General features: G+C 38.2%; 1 pseudogene; it reads right to left on the reverse strand.

The window, feature by feature from the left end:
- Nucleotides 1-14,668: 14,668 nt before the first annotated feature.
- On the reverse strand, nucleotides 14,669-16,760 carry LOC119054184 (NXPE family member 2-like; annotated as a pseudogene).
- Between the last annotated feature and the right edge of the window lie 2,014 nt (nucleotides 16,761-18,774).

The following is an 18,774-nucleotide window of genomic DNA, read 5'->3' on the forward strand; positions in this document are numbered from 1 at the left end:
TACCTAAAATGAAAATATAAAAACCTGCTTGTACTTGCAATAAACGGAACAGAGCTTCACTGTCCTTTGAGGAGTGGTGTTGTCTGTTACCCATCGCCGACGCCTTACCCACCTTCAGGATCTCTGGACCCTGCCAAGGCAGGACCCCAGCACTTCTTACTCCAGTGTGGCTCAGAGACACCAAAAGGTTGGATATTCCCATGAAGAAGAATGTTCATGTAAGTTATTTGGTAAGCTATGGTGTGGAATGGAAGAAAGCATTGGGGTTATTCCTACTAACACAGCAGCTATCTGTGCAGCAACACTTATACTTGAAATCAGTTCACATGCTGCTTTATTAACAAGGAACAAACAGGTTTTTTAAAACAATATGACTCATTATGGAAGAAAATAAAGAATGCAAGTCATTAACAGGTACCGATCAACTGAGACTATTTTATTACAGCAGGTTGGGCAAAGAAATGACATGTTCTTATTCTCTGCACTGAAGTTTATTTGCCACAAAAGGAAAAAAATATACATCAAGTTGTGTGTGTGTGCAGTGAATAAACACATAAATTTATTATTTTAACCATTTTTAAATGTACAGTTCAGTAGCATTAACTATATTCACATTGTTATGCAATACATCTCTAAAACTTTCATACTACAACTCTAAGACTCTAAACACACCAAGAGCTACCCCAGCCCTTGACAACCACCTTTTAATTTTGTTTTTCTAATTTTGACTACCTCAGATTCTTCATATGAGGAATATCATATAACATTTTTGCTTTTGTTACTGGCTTATTTTGCTTAGAATAAACCCTCAAGTTTCATCCATGCTGCGCATTGTAACAAGACTTTCTTCTTTTTAAAGACTGCACTATATTTCATTTTATGTATACACCACACTTTATCCATTTATCAATGGACATCTGAGCTGCTTCCCTATCTTCACTAGTGTGAATAATATTGTAGTAGACGAGAGAATGCATATATGTCTTTGATATTTTTTAAAATATATTTTATTGATTATGACATTACAGTGGTTCTATTTCCCCCCTTCATTCTCCACCACCCTGCACACTCCTCCCCCACCATTCCTCCATAGTTCATGACCACGTGTCTCAAGTTCTTTAGATTCTATATTTCCCATACTATTCTTGCCCTCCCCTATCTATTTTATACCTACCACCTGTGCTACTTATTTTCTGTACCTTCTCCCCCCTTCTCCTTCTCCCACTCCCCTGTTACTAACCCTCCACGTGATCTTCATTTCTATGGTTCTGCTCCTGATCTAGCTGTCCTCTTAGTTTGCTTTTGTTTTAGGTGTGGTTGTTGATAACTGTGAGTTTGCTGCACTTTCACTGTTCATCTTTTTTATCTTCTTGTTCTTAGGTAAGTCCTTTTAACATTTCATATAATAAGGGCTTGGTGATGATGAACTCCTTGAACTTGACCTTATCTGAGAAGCACTTTATCTGCCTTCCATTCTAAATGAAAGCTTTGCTGGATAGCTTAATCTTGGATGTAGGTCTTTGGATTTCATGACTTGGAATACTTTTTTCCAGCCCCTTCTTGCCTGTAAGGTCTCTTTTGAGAAATCAGCTGACAGGCTGATGGGAACTCCTTTGTAGGTGACTGTCCCCTTATCTCTTGCTGCTTCTAGGATTCTCTCCTTCATTTTAATCTTGACTAATGTAATGATGATGTGCCTTGGTGTGTTCTTCCTTGGGTCCAACTCCTTGGGGACTCTCTGAGCTTCCTGGATTTCCTGGAAGTCTATTTCCTTTGCCAGATTGGGGAAGTTCTACTTTATTATTTGTTCAAATAAGGTTTCCACTCGTGACTCTTCCCTTTCTGGTACCCCTATAATTCAAATGTTGGAACGTTTAAAGATGTCGTGGAGGTTCCTAAGCCTCTTCTCATTTTTTTGAATTCTTGTTTCTTCATCCTTTTCTGTTTGGTCATTTTTTTCCTCATTCTGGTCCACTCCTTTGATTCGAGTCCCAGTTTCCTTTCCATTACTATTGGTTTCCTGTATATTTCCATTCATTTCAATTAGTTTAGCCTTCATATATTCCTCTAATTTGTGACTAAAATCAACCAGTTCTGTGAGCATCTTGATCACCAATGTTTTGAACTATGCATCTGAAAGTTTGGCTATTTCTTCATCACTTAGATTTATCAGCCCTAGGGCTCTGAGTTGTTCTTGAGCCATGTTTTGATCTGTTCATGCCTGTCACGTATGAGAAGTGGAGCCTTTGATGTTCACTAGAGCAGGCCACCCAGGTTGCTGGGTGGTGACGCTGTATGTGGGGGCGGGGTCAGAGAGGGAGAATGGTGGTTCCCTCAGCCACTTCCTGCTGCTGGGGCCTGTGCAGTCCGTCTCACCACCTCTTGCTCCTTCACCGGTTTACCCGTGTTCGAATGTGTGACCACGATCAGCCCTCAGTGGGTCCACCGCCTGGCGTCCTCAGTGGGTTCAACGCCTTGCGCCCTCAGTGGGTCTGCTCGCTTCTCCACACCTGGGATCCTCCCATGGCTGCTGGCACACCTAGGTCGTGCACCTGGGTCGGTCCGGTGGATCTTTCCTGCCCGACCTCGCTCTGCTGCTGGCTCTGCCCCTCTTACTGGTTTAGCTGATGGGTTCATTATTGTCAGACTTCCATGTAGTTCAATTTTCTGTGGTTTGGCTGCATTTTTGTTGCTAAAACTTTGTTGTTTTTAAACTTGGTTGTGCGAGAAGGTACAGTGCTTCCACCTACACCTCCATCTTGGCGGAAGTCCTCTGATATTCTCATTTTAGTTCTTCTTGATATATACCTGGAAGCAGGATTGTTGTATCATATGATAGTTCTATTTTTAATTTTTTTGAGGAATCACCATACTGTATTCCATAATAGCTGCACCATTTTGCATTCCTACCAACACAGCACAAGGGTTTCAACTTCTCCACAACCCCACCAGCACTTGATATTTCTTGTTCTTTTGTTAGTTGCCATCCTGAAGGTTGTAGGTAATAATCTTATTGTGGTTCTGACTTACATTTCTCTAATGATTAGTGATGTTGAGTATCTTTTTATATATCTGTTAGCTATTCATATATGTTATTTGGAGAATTGTCTATTAAGTCCTTTGCCCGTTTTTAAATCAAGTTATTTGTTTTGTTGATGCTATTGAGTTGGAGGGTTTCCTTATATATTCTGGATATTACCCTCATCAATTATATGATTTGCAGTAATTTTCTCCCATTCTGCAAGTTGTCTTTTCATTCTATTGACTGTTCCTTTGACATACAAAGTTTTAAGTTCAGTATAGTTCTATTTGTCTATTTTTTATGTCATTGCCTATGCATATAGTATATCAAAGAAATCTTTGCCAAATCTAATGTTCTGAAGATGTTTCCCTATGTTTTCTTCTAAAAGTTTCATAGTTTTAGATGTTATGTTTAAGTTTTTAATTTCTTGTGAGTTAATTTTCATATATGGTATTAAGTAAGGGTCCAACTTCATTCTTTTACATGTGGATATCCAATTTTCCTAACACCATTTGTTGAAGAGACTGTCTTTTTTCCATTGTGTAGGCTTGTCACCCTTATTAGAAATCATCTGAACATTTGGCCAGGGGTTATTTTGGGGTTCTCTATCCTCTCCTGTTGGTCGATAATCTATCCTCATACCACTGCCACAATATCTTTTTGTTTGTTTGTTTTATTTATTTATGTATACAATTTTTTCAAAAATTTTTTCAAGTACAGTTTTCCACCTTAGTGTTGTTTTGTAGTATCATTTTGAAATCAGGCACTCCAAATTCTTCAACCTCATTCTTTTTCAAGATTGTTTAGCTAATCAGAGTTTCTTAAGATTCTATGTGAATTTTAGGATTTTTTTCATTTTTGCACAAAGTGCCATTGGAATTTTTATAAAGGTTGTGTTGAGTCTGCATCATTTGAGATGATCATGTAGTTTTTGTTGTTCATTTTGTCAATGTGCTGCATTACATTGATTGATTTCTTTTTATGTTGAACTATCCTTGTTTCGAGACATAAATTCCACTTGATCTGAGGTGTCTAGGTAATAATATTGGCCTCACAGAACGAGTTTTGGAGGTATTCCCTTCTGCTCTTTGGAGAAGTTTAAGAAGGATGGGCATGCATTTTCTTTACATGTTCGGTAGAATTTTACAGAGAAGTTACTTGGTCTTGGGCTTTTGTTGTTATTGTTGGAAGCTTTAGATTACTGCCTCCATGTTCTCATTGTATTCAATATAGTAATAACTCTGTCCAGATTTATTATTTCTTCATAATTCAGTCATGATAGAATGTATGTTTCCAGGAATTTATCCATTTCTTCTAGGTTGTCCAGCTTATTGATATATAATTGTTCATAGCAGTCTCCAATAATCTTTTTTATTTCTATAAAATCAGTTGAAATGTTTCCTCTTTTTTTTCTAATTTTATCTCTTTGATTCTTCTCTTATTCCCCTAAGTAGTCTATGTAAGGGCTTGTCAATTTTTGTAATCTTCACAAGAAAACTAGCTGTTGGTTTTGTAAATTTTTTCCTACTGTTTTCCTATTCTCTATTATATTTATCTCTGCTCTTATCTTCATGCTTTCCTTTTGTTGGGTTTAGTTTGCTTTCCTTACTTTGGGTAAGTAAATTTTCCTTACTTAGGGTTTAGTTTTACTTTTTTCTAGTTCTTTTGGGTGTGAAGTTAGGATATTGATTTGACAACTTTTTTCTTTTTAGTGCCAGTATTTACCACTATAAACTTTTGTCTTAATATTGCTTTTAATTCATTCAACAAATTTTGGGTTTCTTACATTTTTTGATATTTTTTATTGTTATTCTATTACCATTGTCCTAATTCTCCTCCTCTTTCCTCCTCTGCCCATCCCACCCACCATTCCCACAGTCAATTCCCACACCATCGTCCACGTCCATGGGTAATTCATATGTGCTCTTTTGCTAGTGCATTCGAAGTTTTTCTATTGTTAGTCTACATGAATATTTTAACAAAATTTAGTAGTAATAGATACAGCTTTTAATGTCTCTTTTCCTACATAACATTGCTATAAACCATTGTTTTCTTCAAAAACATACTTTTACATGGCATGGGAAACTCTATAAAATAGTTGTGTCACATTTCTTAAAGAATTCCAATAGGGTGGCCATTTATATTGTTTCTAATTCTGCATTAGTTTAAATAGTACTTTCTTGAGGCATCCTTCTTTTCTTTTATATATATTTTATTACTTTCTATATATTCATTTTCTTATTGTTGTTCAAATACAGTAGTTTGGAATTTCCCCCAACCACTCCCCCCACCCCAGCCATCCCACTTCCCACCACTGATCCCCCCCACCTTAGTTTTCTCTATGCAGCCTGAAAACCCTTCTCCCTTTCCTCCTCACTTCCCCCTCCCACCTCCCCTCTGATTACTGTCAGTTTGAACTTTATTTCAATGTCTCTGGTTATATTTTGCTTGCTTGTTTATTTTGTTGATTAGGTTCCACTTAAAGATGAGATGGTATGGTATTTGTTTTTCACCACCTTGCTTAATTCACATAGCGTAATGCTCTCCAGTTCCATCCATGCTGTTGCAAAGGGTAGGAGCTCCTTCTTTCTTTCCATTGCACAATATTCCATCATATAAATATTCCACAGTTTTTAGATCCATTAATTTACTGATGTACCCTTAGGTTGCTTCCAGCACTTGACTATTATAAATTGTGCTGCTATGAACATTGGGATACATAGATTCTTTTGAATTGGTGTTTCGGGGTTCCTAGGATATAATCCCTGAAGTGAAATTGCCAGGGCAAAAGAGTTCCATTTTTAGTTTTCTGAGAAAATTTTATACTGTTTTCCACATTGGCCATACCAGTCTGCATTACCACACATAGTGCGCCAGGGTTCCCTTTTCTCAACATCCTCTTCAACACTTGTTTGCTGCTTTGTTTATGATGGCCATTCTGACTGGTGTGAAGTGCTATCTAATTGTGGGTTTATTTGCATCTCTCTGATGGCTAGTGATTCTGAGCATTCTTTCATATGTCTCTGGACCCTCTGTATGTCTTCCTTGGAGAAGTGTCTGTTCAGGCCTTTTGTCCATTTTTCAATTGGATTGTTTGTCTTTTCAGAGTGGATTAGTGTGAGTTCTTTATATATTTTGGAGATGAAACCCTTGTCCAAGGCATCATTGTCAACTCTGTTTTCCCATATAGTTCTCTTTTTATTTTAATGCTCTTTTCTTTACCTGTGCACAAGCTTTTTATTTTGATGAGATCCTGTTGGGAACTTCCCTGCCTGGTTTCAGGAGCTATAACTCTCCATGGCTAAGGCTGAGTGAGCGACCTTGAAACTATAAGCCACTAAGTAGACAAAGCTTATCTGCCTGGCAGGAGCGCAGCAGCTTCTGCTACTTCTTCCATAACTGGCCTCCAATGCTTGATCAGTTAGCCAATGATGGGTAAGATTCCTCAAGGGGGGAACCACCTAAGACAAGCATGATCACATGGAGGCCCCAGGGAAGGACTTGGGGGGCTATGGAGAAAGGGGGTGATGGACCCTTGCCCCTTGGCTTTGATGAAGCCTGAGTCCTCAGTCTGTCTGCAAGAAGTCTCCGAAAATTCCTTGGCTATCTGCCTCCTCTGCCTGACTTAAGCCTGAAAACAATGACCGAGGGTGGTGTAGCCCTGTGCTGGGAATGGTGGGCTACCTGGGTGATTAGGCCTGAGAAAGGATATGTAAAATCCTGTGAAGCCTGCTTTGCTAAGATTGCTCTTAGTTAAATGATAATGCCTGGGCAGAAAATGAGTTCATTTTCCCAAAGTCTTGTGGGCCTTCAGCTAATAGACCCTGACTCAGAAGAAGCCCTAATAGTTCTTTGTATGCAATGTACTGTTTACTGCCTGACAATGATTAATAAGTAGTACCTGAACTCCTGTGCAAAAAAAAAAAAACAAACAAAAAACAATGAAAGCCTGTCTAGGCAAGTGTTGGCCCACTCCCCCCTTGAGAGAGCTGCCAGGCCACTCTGAGGCACTCCCCCCTTGAGGGAATAGCTGTGCCATCCCTTTCCTCCACAGGACTCAGTAGTCCATGTGAATTTGTCTCATGTCTCATCCATGACGCCACAGGCACTTCAAGCCAGCACACGTGTCAAGATCCTGTTTGTTTATTCTTTCCTTTATGTCCCTTGCTCTAGGGGACATATTGGTGAAAATATTGCTGCATGGAATATCGGAAACTTTCCTTCCTATGTTCTTCTCTAGGATTTTTATGGTGTCATGACTTATATTTAAGTCTTTTATTCACCTTGAATTTATTTTTGGGTATAGTGTAAGTTGATAATTAAGTTTCTTTTTTTCTTTTCTTTCTTTTTTTTTCTTTGCATGTAGCTGTCCAGCTCTCCCAACTCCATTTGTTGAAGAAGCTATTTTTACACTCCATTTTATGCTGCTGCCCCATTTATCAAGTATTTATTGATCATAGAGATTTGGGTTTATTTCTGGCCTGTCTTAAGTCATCCCTCCCTTGAGGAATCTTACCCATCATTGGCTGACCAGTCATCAATCCGGGGCCAAAGAGGGTGAATTAAAAGGGGGAAGAGGCGGTGCCCAAGCCAGGGAGATAAGCTTTGTCTCCTTCCTGGCTCAGGGTCCTAAGGTCATTTACTGAGCCTTAGCCACAGGGGATTATAGCTTCTGAAACTAGGCAGGGCAGTTCCCAACAAAATGGGATTTTTTTTTCCTGATTTCTGTTTCTCATATTTCATTGTTGGTATACAAAAATGCCTTTGAATCCTGAATATTGACTTTGTACCACACTGTTCTGCCAAATTCATTTATAAGTAGAGTGGTTTTTTTGTAGAATCTATAGGATTTTCTACATACAATATCATGTCATCTGCAAACAATGACAGTTCACTTCCTCCTTTCCAATTTGGAGGCCTTTTATATCCTTTTCTTGTCTGAATGCTGTGGCTAGGACTTCCAATACCATGTTGAATAGGAGTTGTGAAAGCAGACATCCTTCTCGTGTTCCTGATCATAGTGAGAAAGGTTTTAGTTTTTGCCCATTGACTATGATGTTGGCTGTAGGTCTCTCATATGTATGGTCTTTATTATGTTGAGGAATGCTCCCACTATTCCCACTTTGCTGAGTGTTTTTGTCATAAATGGGTGCTGTACCTTATCAAATGCTTTTTCTGCACCTATTGATATAATCATGTGCTTTTTTTCTTTCCTTTTTTTATGTGACATATTACATTCATTGATTGTGAATATAGTATCATCCTTGCATACCTGGGATGAATCCCACTTGGTCACAGTGTATGATCTTTTTAATGTATTGCTGGATTCAGTTTGTCATTATTTTGCTGAAGATTTTGGCATCTATGTTCATCAGTGATATTGGCCTATAGTTTTCTTTCTTTGCTGTGTCTTTATCTGGTTTTGGAATTAGGATGATGCTGGCTTCATAAAAAGAGTTTGGGAGTTTTCCATCATTTTGGATTTTTTGGAATAGTCTGTGAAGGATAGGGGTTAGCTCCTCCTTAAATACTTTGTAAATTTATCTTGTGAAACCATCTGGTCTAGGGCTTTTGTGTGTCAGGAGTTTTTTGGTTACTGCTTCGATTTCATCTGCTGTTATTGGTCTGTTCAGGCTTTCTGCTTCTTCTTGACTCAGTTTGGGAAGGTTATATTTTCCTAGAAACTTGTCCATTTAACTCTGGTTTTCAAATTTCTTGGCATATAGTACTTCCTAGTAACTTCTTACAATCATTGTGTATCTGTGGTATCAGCTGCAAATTCCCCCCTTTCATTTCTGACTTTATTTATTTGAGTCTTCCCTCTTTTTCCCTGATGAGTCTGCTTAAAGGCTTGTGGATTTTGTTTATATTTTTAAGGAAGAGAAACATAATATGTTCCCAGAACCGGCTCACGCAGCTTTTTATATTTTTGAAGAACCAGCTCCTAAATTTATTGATCCTTAGAATTCTTTCTTTAGTCTTTATATTGTTTAATTCTGCTCTAATCTTGGTTATTTCCTTCCTTCTACTTCCTCTGGGCTTCGTTTGTTGTTGTTCCTCCAGTTTCTGTAGAGTTAGAGTTAGGTTGTTCATTTCAAATGTTTTTGTCATTTTTAGGTGGGCTTGTATTGCTATGAACTTCCCTCTCAAGACTGCCTCCACCGTGTCCCATAAGTTTTGGACTGTTGTGAGTTCATTTTCATTTGTTTGTTTTCAGAATTTTTCTATTTCTTCCTTGATCTCATTCTTGACCCATTCATTGTTTAATAGCATGCTATTCAATCTCCATGAGTTTTAGTGTTTGGGTTTTTTTTCCCCTTGGGGTTGGTTTTTAGTTTCAGTCACTTGCGGTCAGAGAAAATGCTTGATATAATTTCAATTTTCTTTTTTTTTATTTTTTTATTTAATTGTTGTTCAAGTACAGTTTTCTGTCTTTAACTCCCATCCCAGTCCACCCCCCGAATGCTCCCCACTTCCCTCCCACTTCCACCCCCCTTAGTTGTCCATATGTCCTTTATACTAGTTCCTGTAAATCCTTCTCCTTTTCCCCTGAAATTCCTTCCCCTCTCCCCTTTGGTCACTGTCTGCCTGTTCTCTATTTCAGTGTATTTGGTTATATTTTGCTTGCTTGTTTGTTTTGTTGTTTAGCTTCCTGTTAAAGGTGAGATCATATGGTATTTGTCTTTCACCGCCTGGCTTATTTCACTCAGCATAATGCTTTCTAGTTCCATCCATGCTGTTGCAAAGGGTAGGAGCTCCTTCTTTCTTTCTTTCTGCTGCACAGAATTCCATTGTGTAAATGTACCACAGTTTTTTGATCCATTCATTTACTGATGGGCACCTAGGTTGCTTCCAGCACTTGGCTATTGTAAATTGCGCTGCTATGCACATTGGGGTGCATAGGTTCTTTTGGATTGGTGTTTCAAGGTTCTTGAAGTATAATACTAGCAGTGGAACTGCGGGGTCAACAGGCAGGTCCATTTTTGTGGCTAGGGATGAGTCAGTGACCTCTGGAATGCGAGCCACAGGAGACAAAGCTTGTCTCTGATAGCAAATGCTGCCTCAATTTTCTCCCTGCCTCCAAAGCTTGGTCAGAAGTCAATGACAAGTAAGACCCCTCACAGCCAGACACGGTCACTTGGGAGGCCTTAATGGAAGGACTCGGGAGGCTGCAACAAAGAGCAATGGACTTTCACCCCCCGGCTTTGACAAAGCCCGAGTCCCCATGTTCCCTAGGAGAAGCACTTCCTGGCTCTAATCCCCTTAAGCCTGATACTTGATAGGGAGAGGTGCAGCTCCTGGCCTTGCTAGAGCATGTCCTGGGGAAAAATCTGGCATCACAAAGACTTCCTGATAAACCTGTGAAATCTGCTCTGCTAAGAGTGCTTTCATTCATATGTTAAGGGTTCAAGCAGGAAACCCTAAAACTCTGTTCCTGACAGACTCTGACTCACACTAAGCCCCCAGATTTCTTTGAAATGTTATCTACTGTTTGATCCTTGCTGCCCTGTATTCCTGTGTATTACAACCCAATGAAAGCCCTTTGAGGAAGGGGCTCAAGGCCTTTATCCCCTGAGAAACTGGCCACTGCTCAAGGCCTTTTTCCTCTGGGAAAATGGCCACTTCTCCTCCCCAAGCAGATCACATCATTTCTCTGTCATGTTTACTTTCATCTGTGGCACACGGGAGGACTTGCAAGGAAAGTCACCCCCACAGTTTCCTGTCCCTTGTTCTTCTTCTTCTCCTTCTGATATCCCTATTATTTGGATATTGTTGTGTTTTATATTGTCTGGCATTTCTCTTAATCCATCATCATTTTTTCTGAGCCTCTTTTCCCTCTCTTGCTCTTTCTGGGATTATTTTTCTACCTTGTCCTCCAACTCGCTGATTTGATCTTCTGAGTCATTGATCCTGCTTTTGATTCCTTCCACTGTGTTCTTCAATTCAGAAATTGTATTCTTCATTTCCTCGTGTCCCTTGCTGATAGTTTCTAATTTCTTTTTCATGTTGATACAGTTTTTAGTGAATTCATTGTAGTTCCCCTGTAGTTTCTAATAGCTCATTGTGAGCTCTTTGAAGTTCCTGATAACCAGTGCTTTGAATTCAGTATCTGATAGATGACTTGCCTGTTTTTCATCTAGCATTCTTTCTGAGGCTTCTTCCTTTCCATTAATTTGGGGATTGTTTCTTTGTCTTCCCATTGTTTGTGAGACTCTTCTTGTTAGCTTCAGCTTCTTAAATTGATTTGTTCTAGCTCCCTGGGTTTGTGCTGTGGACTCCCTGTGAGATTTAGTGATGTGGTCTCCTTGATCTCCCAAGCTCACTGGTCTTGGGCTGTCATTTAAGTTGGCTCTGTGTTTGTCTTTGGGTTTTGATCATTTTGGGGACTTTCTTTTGTGGGTCCTTCCCACCAGTTTGTTAACTAATGGTCACTCTGTCCACCACCTCTTGTATTTTGTTGTGCTGGTGAGGGCAGGTTATGTTGAAGCTAGTTCTTTTGTGTGTACAAGTTTTTGAGGATTCTCTTTTGCTATTGTTCAGTTGTTTATACTGGGTAGTTTCTCCACTATTTAGTTGTATTTCCAGATAGGTCCTGGATTGAGGTTTGTATGGTTTCCATTCCCTCCTTCACCTTCTTCTGTTGTTATCTGTTGGTAGTTTCTTTGTTGTTGGGTTTCCTCTTCCAGTGGGTATACTGTTGTTCACCACTTTCACTTACTTTTTTTTGTGATCAGTTGGAGGAGAAGGCAAACTGGTTTATGACAGTAGGAGACTATTCTATGATATTTACAGTGGCAGCCAGTAGAGTAGAGATAGGAGATCCTTTGGTCATGTATAGTGTTAACTGTGATATTCCACCCAACTAGCCACTTTTAAGAAAGGATGGAAAGAAGATAAGACTCTTGTTGGGGAGGGAAGGATTGTGAGTTGGATCTAGAAAGCAGTGAGCTTGTGGGAGGTCAGATTCTGAGGTAAGGTGAGAGTAGAGGATAGTAAATAGGTGTAGTGTATAAGAGAACAGAGTTAACCACTATTGTAATAGAGTCCAGGAACCTGTGAAGTGGGCTAAGACCTGGAAGGGGTATTGTTAAGTAATTACAATTGTATGGAACAGCTGTTATTTACAATAATATTAGAGCAACAATGATATGACAGAATCTATGTGATCTGGATAACATAAATAGGGGGTATAGGACTTTGAGTAGTGTGCTAAAGGAACACAAGTGACATGAAGGATAGTAAATTAGCAATACACTGTGGAAGAGAGAACAGGGGAAACCTGTCAAATGGTACAATATGATAAGCCAAGCTTAGAAGACTATACAGAAAGGAGTACAAAAATATTATCAAAATAAAAAATGTAAGAATAATGAAAAAATAATACAAATATGCAGTAGCTTGTAGTTTCTCTGCAATAGCAAAGTGAAATTTGTCTCACTGTCTCAACTGTTGGAATGCCCCCTCTTTGGGTCCAACTCTGGTCCTTTCACAGTTTCAAGTTTTTTGTCTCACTTGTGGGTATTTTAAAAAATGCAGGAGAAGGGAGGAAGAAGAGATAAAATTGGAAAGAAAGGAAGAAAGAATAAAACAAGAAAGAAGGAAAGAGAAGAAAAAGGTATTGAAAGATAAACAATAATAAAAATTTTTAAAATAAAAGATAAAAAAATCTCTTATTTGTTGCAAACTGACCAAACCGGTTTTTCTGGTCTTGCTGGCTACTGCAGGCTGAGGGGTGATTGGTGTGGCCTTTCTTGTGTGCTCAGCCAGTCTTCCAAGCATTTTTGAAAGAGCTAGTCTGGCGCCTCTTCCCAGCGCCTCAGGAGGGGTTCAGGTCTTCTTTAAAGCACTCTTTCTCTGGGCGTCATCGCTGTAGCCTGGGATGCGTATTGGGTGTCTGCAAGCCAGGCAGCCTGGGTCCCACAGGCTTGGGCGTGAACCCTTCCCAGTGCTATAGGGAAATTCAGGGCCTTCCACCCAACCTTGGGATTGCTGCCAACTGGGTGGGGAGTAAGCCGACTGGCTGTCACAGGAGAATCCCCCAAACAGTTTTACTTTTTTGAGAAATTTCTCCTACTCAAGCCTGTTGCTCAGTACATTCCAATTCTCCAGCAAGACCGGTGACTATCTGGGTCAGTGCTCATCACTGCGGGGCTCTCAACTCTCCCAAGCCGGTGAACACAGACTCCGTGGGTGATCATGGCCCTTTTATGTTTGCCTCTTTGTCCTTATTCCACTCTCTGCAACTTCAAGTAACAAGGTCTCTCCTGGTACTGGTCAAACCCTGCTTGGCCAGGGAGGGAGGGAACAGTTGACCTGGTTCTCTCCCAAGGACTCTGTGGCAGGCCCAGTGCTCCCAAAGAGCCTGTGGTAGACCCAGCACTGGGTGCCAGGTGCCGATCACCGGGCTTTGCGCCTGGGGCTACAGCCAGGTCTCAGTCTCCAGCTCCATGCTGGTCCCTGGGACCTTATTGGTCTGCAGCAGTCTCCTTACCTTCTGGTTTTTCAGTGTCCGCTACAATGTCTGGTCTCTTATATTCATATATGCTGGGATACTGTTGGCTGTTTGCTCTGTTCCTCTATAGATCAGCCAGGTTTTTCCCCCTTTGTGTAGGGGGAAGTGGAAGCTGCTCTCTCTTTCTCCGTCGCCATCTTCTAAAACTGGATATTTTTATTTCAAGGGAAAGATTTAGACGCAAACTTATAAAATAATTTGAGGTTCTTTGGATGAGATCTCATCTCATTTTTAGAGTCAGTGAGAACAAGGGTTTCAGGGTCTGTACATGGACATAATACTGAACTGGTTTCTCTCAATGAGCTTGTGAGTTTTAGACTGTCATCCTTGATTCTCACTGGAACCTGGAGAATAAATTCCAAGTGATTTTGTTTAGCAAGGAAACTACTATTACAATTCTAATTAGTTTTCTCCTGCAGATCACATTTTCTCTAAATGTGAATCATTTAGATTACTTTCTGATCTGTACACTTATTTAAATTATGAATAAAGCCATTTTGCTCTTTTGTTATTATAGTCAGCCCTGGAGACACTCCTTTCAATTTGGTTTCCTCTTTATAGCAACATTATTCACAGTAGGCAAAAGATGAAAACAACCCAAGTGTCCATCAACAGATAAATGGATAAACAAAATATGCTATATACATACAAAGAAATAATATTCAGTCTTTAGAGGAAGGAAATTCTGATACATGTATGAAATTTAAAGATATTATGCTAAGTAAAATAAGCCAATACAAAGGATAAATACTGTATAATTTCATTCATATGAGCTACCTATAATAGTCTAATTCACAGAAACAACAAGTAGAATGGTGGTTGTCAGGGACTGAAAGAAATTAAGAATAAGGGGTTATTGTTTAAATGACACAGAGTTTTTATTTAGAATGATGAAAATATTCTGAGGATGGATTGTAGTGATGATTACACAACATTGTGAATGTACATATTGCCACATTGTACATTTAAAAATGGTTTAAATGGCAAATTTTATGTTATGCATATTTTACTAGAATAAGAACATTTTTTAATTTTATTTTCTCCTACCTTGGATTGCATTAAACTACCTTTGCAATATAAGTGAGGTTATCTACAAAGAATGGCTGGGGCTGATTTTTTTTTGTATGTTTGCTCTAAAAGATATAGTTTAAAAACATATTAATCTGATTTCCAGTCACATAATCAAGCGGTTGGGCATTATTAATACCATATGCAATAGTCATGTCCCAGGCATCAATAATACCCACACTGAGCTACAAAAATATCCCTCACAATAAGATTCTGAATATAGCTATGAAAATCACTCAACATCTTTGCATTCAGGTAAATCTCCCTGGTGTTTTCAGTTGTAAGGGTCACCTTGGTCTTTGGGCTTCACAAGAACAGACATTCAATGGCCTTTTGAACAGTGATGGCCCTATGAATGAAATGTTGATGAGAAAGTGAAGTGCTGGCCAAGGATAATGACAATGGCTGTGTCACTGTCTCTTGCTACTTGATCAATTTCTTATGGGATATATTTTACATCTTCCACTGAGATTTGTGGTAGTAAATGGATGACCATGCTTTTTCCACTGACTCAAATATGTATTTTGGCATCCAGAAGCACATGTGTTTTAAAGATCCCAGTTCCATGAAGATCAAAATATTTTAAGACTGGTGGTAAACAAATTGATAAATCTTTTAACAGAAAGAAAATGATGATAAATTTTTTAAATGCACATGACATTTATAAAATTCTATCCAAGATTACTTCTAGCTATGATAGCATTGGCGTCTATGGGAGGTAGTGGTCTTTACCAGATATATTAAAATCTTAACAAAATTTTGAGCTCTTTATGAGAGTATAAGATGAAAAAGAAAAATACTAATATTTGTGAATAAAAAATTAACTTTTTATTAAAATGACAAATTCAAATGTTTGGCAAATTTAATAAAACATACATCAGAAAAGCAAAGAATTCTAATTATTGTCAAAATAACCTCAAAATTCAACTGCAGTTTGAAAATAAAATTACATACATACTTTTCAAAACTTTATGTGAGTAGTTAATCCACTGATGCAGCATTAAATTTCCCATGAGGTTACTCTCTTCAAGCAGCTATTTATATTTTTAATTCATTTAACTCAATCGGTTTGCAAAATGCTATAATCCACCTTTTTCTACAGTATAACCACTGGGAAAATATGTCTTCATTGTAACCTGACATTTTTTCTACGTTCTGACTCTCCGGCAATAAAAATTCCCACAGTATGTAATTTTTATTGCCACAAATAATTATGGAAATACCTTCCTCATTTTCTCCCTCCTTTTCCTCTTTTCTCTCCACCTTCTCTATTTCCATCCTCCTCTCTTCAACAAATGTTTATTTAACAACATCACATTAAAGGGAAGAATAAAAGTTATTTCTGAATAGTTTTTCCTGGAATGTGGACATATTTAATCTTGCTTATTCACAACGTTTCCTTGGACTTCACCTTGTCCCCAAAGCCACTCAACTGTGAGACAGCCAGCCCAATCAGGAGGAAGTGTGTGGCCGAAAAACAGCAGGACTCTTTGTCCCAGCTGAATATTGTCCTGATGACATTGGCCTTGCTGAATTGTAAATCTCCTCCTTCCCAAACCACTTAGCCATGAATAAAACTCAAACATTTATGAAATAAGTGCCACACATATTTTCTTCTGTGTGTACCAGAGTCATGTTCTCTGGTTAATTTTAAAACTCTTTAAATGTTTCATTGTTGTGCCAAGAACTGAACATAAAATATTCTCAGTGTGGTTTAATTAGTGCAGCAAAAAGGGAGAACCATTACCTCCTTATTCCGAATTCTTCTATAAAAGGAGCTTAAGCTGTACTTACTGATACATAACAATCTGGTATGAATCACTAGACCAAGTCTTACCTGATAAGACTTACCTGGTAAGACTTACCAGGTAAGACTTGGATCATTTTATGTTTGTGCCACTTTAAAACCACAACTTCTTTGTCATCTACCTAGATTGTTGGGATATGGGGTATAAGTTTAGGAACTTAAATTTATCTATTTTGCATTATACCAGGTTTATAAATGGCTCTGAAAATAATAGTCTGGCACTATCCTCTAAGAAATTGCCTACATCAGTGGTCCCCAACCCCCAGGTCCCAGACTCGTACCAGCCTGGGCCTGTTAGGAACCGGGCCACACAACAGGAGATGAGCTTGAATGTAATGCCCTTGAATCATCTTGAAACCATCCCCCCACCTCCACCCCTGGAAAAATTATCTTCCACCTAAGTGATCCCTGGTGCCAAAATGGTTGGGGACCATTGACCTACATTACTAGAAATTATTGTCCAGGCAAGAGATAAACCAGATATTAAGATGATTCAAGTCATCTCAAGAATCTTAAGAACCTTCTGGTGTCAATTTTTGGCATGGATTATGGTTGCCATGGCAGAAAAAAAAAACCTGACTTTTCCATTGACTGTGGGCTTTAGACTGGGTTCCTGATCTATATATACCTATGTTCTACATAAGGTTTTGCAAAATTCTCTGCCTAGAGCAGATTCTCAATAAACATTTGCTGAATGCATGAAAAAAGTAAATGTATATCGTGTTGACTGTTGTAACAGAAGTCCTGCTTTTCTGGAATTTGCTTTAATTATAGTAGGACAGAAACATCACTTTTATGAGTAAGAAGATAGCTTTGTATTGACCACTAAAGTTTATGTGGTAAAATTGAAAAAAATTCATAACAAGTGCTAGTTTAGAACTTGGACTGAGATGCTTTGGCTGAAAGACATTAGGAAACACCATGTAACTCTGTAATCCATCTGAAACACTTTCACATAGCACCAGTGCTCAATTATTGGTTTTTCGGGAATAAATTTCAAGTTTTAATACAAATAACCTGTACATTTTGATAGTAGGTACCTAAAATTAAGGGTTGCCTGGTCTTTTATATATGACTCAGGACAAAAACAGTTTTAAAATGATACAAAAAGAATTTCCAAGAATAACATCTTTCTGTAAAGCCCAAAATGATTGATACTATTCATCCCAGGAAATGAGATATGAAAATGGTTAATATGTCAAAGAAATATCTCAACATAAGATTGCTTTTTAAGGAGATAGATTTTGAACATGATGGGCAATAGTGCAATAGATTTACTGTTACATTGTAAGATCTCAGTGTAAGTAAAGTTTTTCATCAATTCAATCCTCATGTTGGACCTTCAAAAAAAATGGAAAAATAAGTTAGCCTGTTATTTTTTTAGAAATTAAAGTAAGAAATAATTGCTGGATTTGATGGATTAAATCACTCTTAACTCTCTGTGCAATTTTTTAATTTTGATTTATTTATGACATTTTGGAGAAGTAAATGGGTTAGGATTCTGGAAAATTTTTCTTCTGCTAATGGTAGGTATCCATAGCTCCAGAGAGAGGCACTCATATTCCATGTACAAGTAATCAAATATATACAAAGAATATATGTTCTTTGTATTTCCTTCTCATATTTTTAATATGCCTTGCTCTGCACATTTACCACGTGTAGTAATTTAGGCTTTCATTTTCCTTTTCCTAGTCCAGTGCTTCTCAACCTTGAGCATACATCAGAATGATCTAAACTCCTTGTTATCACTCAGATTGCTGGTCCTCTCATCTCCAGAGCTTTGCTTCAATAGCTCTGAGGAGCTTGAAGGGAAATTTCTACCTCCATGTTTATAACAGCATCATTCACAATAGCCATATTATGAAAAGAACATAGTGTCCATCGGTGGATGAATGGATAAAGACAATGTGGTCTATATAAAATAGAATAGTATTTTGCTTTAAAAATGAAGGAAATCCTGCCATTTGTGACAATGTGAATAAACTTGGAGGACATTAGGCTAAGTAAAATAAGCCAGATACAGAAAGATAAATACTCCATGATCTTACTTTTTGTTGTTATTGTTGAATTTCAGAAAGCCAAACTCATACAAACAGAGTAAAATGGGGGTTGGATGAATAAAGACATGTTGGTCAAAGGATATAAAGTATTAGTTATAAGATGACTAAGTTCTGGGAATCTAATATAGAGCATAATAACTATAGTTAATGATGTAGTCTATACTTAATATTTGCTAAGACAATATATCTTTAGTGTTCTCAATACACACACAAATGTTATATGAGGATTTGTTAATCAGCTTGATTGTGGTAATCATTTCATGATGTATAAGTACATCAAAACATCACATTGTAACCCTAAGTA

This window comes from Artibeus jamaicensis, unplaced genomic scaffold, assembly GCF_021234435.1.
Source record: "Artibeus jamaicensis isolate MK-2021 breed Jamaican fruit bat unplaced genomic scaffold, CSHL_Jam_final contig_585, whole genome shotgun sequence".
NCBI classification, from domain to species: Eukaryota; Metazoa; Chordata; class Mammalia; order Chiroptera; family Phyllostomidae; genus Artibeus; species Artibeus jamaicensis.